This window comes from Mus pahari, chromosome 12, assembly GCF_900095145.1.
Source record: "Mus pahari chromosome 12, PAHARI_EIJ_v1.1, whole genome shotgun sequence".
Lineage (NCBI taxonomy): Eukaryota > Metazoa > Chordata > Mammalia > Rodentia > Muridae > Mus > Mus pahari.
This window is the reverse complement of record NC_034601.1, coordinates 80,743,013-80,746,331: the sequence shown is the minus strand read 5'-3', so window position 1 is coordinate 80,746,331 and position 3,319 is coordinate 80,743,013. Positions and strand designations below refer to the sequence as shown.

The 3,319-nt window shown below is 40.2% G+C and overlaps 1 pseudogene; it reads left to right on the top strand.

Moving 5' to 3' along the window:
- The window catches only part of LOC110329463, a 1,006-nt pseudogene extending 514 nt beyond the window's left edge, over positions 1–492 (top strand).
- The last annotated feature ends 2,827 nt before the right edge of the window (positions 493–3,319 follow it).

Here is a 3,319-nt window from a genome sequence, read left to right as displayed (position 1 = left end):
AGGAGGAGGAGGAGGAGGAAGAGGAAGAGGAGGAGGAATAAGATGACAGTGGATTTCTTCTTCCATTTCTCTTTTCTGTGAGCCCTGGAGATTGAACTTGGGTACCAGTGCTGTGTGGCAGGTACATTATCGGCTGAGCCAACTGGGTCCAAAGCTACTTCTATCTGGCTGTAAAATTAGTAAAGGAGAAGAGGTCAGTGCCTCTGTCAACTGACTTGATCTGAATAAAACAGTATGGATTTCAGGTTTCAAACCTGGTGAGAACAGAAAGAATTGTTTTAAGGAAGGTGTGTTGGAAAGTCGAAGCCACTACTGCTGTTCACAATCTGCAGTTCTGCTATTTGCTCATTCAAGGAACTTGCCATTCAGAGGCAGAAATAGATTTAGCTTTGAAAGGGCAGGAACAGCTCAACTATGGCAGGTCACTGCAGGATCATATGCCTATGTTCTAATGTAAAACTTTCTGTGTTGGCATAGACTGTCATTGCTTAGGAGAGTCAAGCACCCATGTGGGCAGAATGAAGGAAGGAACATAGTCTCCAGGAATATTCCCAGATAAATGGCTGAGATTTTACCTTTTGGCAAGAGCTTGTATCCAAGCATTTGATTGAATATTAATCAAGCGCATGTTCTAAACTAATGCTCAGAAGTTGAAATGAATCATTTCTGTGTACACTGCCTGGTTATACATAGGTCTATAGAATAACTCACAGCTAACAAGTATCTTAATTCCCAGTGTCATCTGTTATTCTCTGTAGAGAGAGAAAAACTACAGTACAGCTATTTTCATTTACTATTGAAGAATTGAAACATCTTCAAAATGAACAATCTGGAATTGAATAGTCTTAGTATTTGTTTTTTTGTTTTTGTTTTTGTTTTGTTTTTGGTGTTGTTGTTGTTTTTTAATAGCCTCGAAGAGACTCCACAACCATGGCAACTCTTATAGGCTGATTGAGAGGTTTAGTTCATGATCATCATGACAGTACACAGGCAGATATGGTACTGGAAAAGGAGCTGAAAGTCAAAATGACAGAGGTTCTGATAAGAGACTCTTGGAAATGCTCGGCCAGCAGAAAACATTGTTGGAGCAGGAGTCTGGTGTCACTGGAGGTCAGATGTTTAAAACTAACTGAGTCTGCACACAGTAATGGCCTTGGAATGGCTGCACAACAGGGACTTTGAAGTAGGAGAACTTTAATGGTACTCAGTTCTTTGACTTTGACATGAAGACGTTTCTCCAGCTGTGAATTTACTGGATGGATTCTAAGAGCAGGAGCCACTGGGCCTGGATTAAGCTTCTGAAACTTCAAAGCCCACCCCGGAGCAACACATTTCCTTTACAAGACCACACCCACTCCAACAAGGCTACACCTCTTAATAGTGCCACTAGCTATCAGCTTACAAGGGCCATCTTCATTCAAATCACTACAAATTGCAAAGGAAAGAAATGATTTAACTAACACTTAATTTTAAAAAGTTACATTTATTTAGTGTGTGTGTATGTAGGAGTGTGCACATCACAGCACTAGAGGACATCTCTTGTGAATCAACTCAAAGCTGTTTCCTTTGGAAATGTAGTTTCTGGAGATTGAATTCAGGTCCCTAGGCTTGGCAGCGAGCACCATCACCCCCCCCCCCCCCGAGCCATCTCACTGGCCCTGAGGCACAGCATATTTCAAGAGAAAGAAATATGTTTATTGTTGCTAATACTGTCAAGTTGTTAGGATCAAGAACCGCCTAGTAAACCAGTCTTTTTTTTTTTTTTTTTTTTTTAAACATGTCTGTGAGGGATTATCTGGGTTAGATTAACCGAGGCGCGTGCTGGTTAGTTTTGTCAACTGACACAAGCTAAAGTCATCAGAGAGGACCTTCATTAAGAAAATGCCTCCATCAGATCAGGCTGTAGGCAGCCCATAGGGTATTTTCCTAATTAATGATTGATGGGACCGTTGTGAGTGGTGCCTTCCCTGGGTAGATGGTCCTGGGCTCTATAAGAAAGCAGGCTCAACAAGCCATGAGGAGCAAGCTACTAAGCAACATTCTTCCATGGCCTTATTATCAGCTCCTGCCTCTGGGTTCCTGCCCTGCTTGAGATTCTGTCCTGACTTCCTTTTGGTAATGAACAGCGATATGGAAGTGTAAGCCAAATATCCCCCGCCCCACAAGTTGCATGGAAGTGTAAGCCAAATATCCCCCGCCCCACAAGTTGCATTGGTCATGTGATTTATCACAGCATTGATAGCTTTAACTAGGACAAGCAGAAGGACCTGCCCGTCCTGTGCGGCACCACTTTCATTCGTTGGGGTCCTAGACTGACTAAAAAGCAAAAAGGAACTGAAACTTCATCTCTGCTTCCTGACCGTGGATGTGGTGGTCCAGGTGTCCCAAGTTCCTATTGCATTGTCTTCTCTGGTAGGATGGACTATACTCTCGAATTGTTAGAAAAATAAACCCTCCTTTCTTAATTTTTTTGTGTTTAGTTATTTAGCCACAACAGGAAGGAGACAGTATATCATCCAACTTCTAAACATAAACAAACAAAGCTTATAACCTTTGGCTTAGAGAATAACACTCTCCAAGCCCGTGTTTAAAAAATAATATTGGAATAGGATTTTACATCATATATCACCATTCTGCAGCTTATATAAAGCTACACAAGCCCACACCAGACAATAAGACCAAAATCTAACCCCCAGATGAACAAATTTGAGTCTGCTAGCTGTTACGCAGAGCATTATGAACCCAGGTAATGTGCTAGTCATGTAGACATGACATAATAAGTCTGGGAAGTTAAACTGGGAATCTTCATTTTTAATGCTGATCTTACTAAACATATTGGATTCATATGTTTATCTGATGTTGAAAATGGCAAGCTACTCAATTTAAATGTCAAAATTTAAATTATGAGGTTTACATCAAAACCAATATTTCACAAATGCACTTTTAAGACATTATAAAGGTTAGTATTCCTGGCAGTAAGTAGTTTCTTGGTATCTAAGTTATAGATAATTCTGTGAGGAAATTTTTATTATAATATGAGAATTATATTTAATTTTATGGACATTTTCATATAAAGCAAAAACATACAGATCTCTTGGGTTTTGAAAGTTCATCATTATCTCTAGTACTCCTAAAACCAGGTTACATTTGTATGCATGATAACCTTTTTATATTCTGAATCTAAGGTGTCAATCAAGTTGGAATTGAGAAAATTAGTTTCCATGGCATTAACAAATCTACACAAGCAATCCCTTGGATGTCCAGCCTACCCAGGAAGGGAAGCTCAGGTGAGGTTAGCCCCCCAACATTCAGGTGAGGT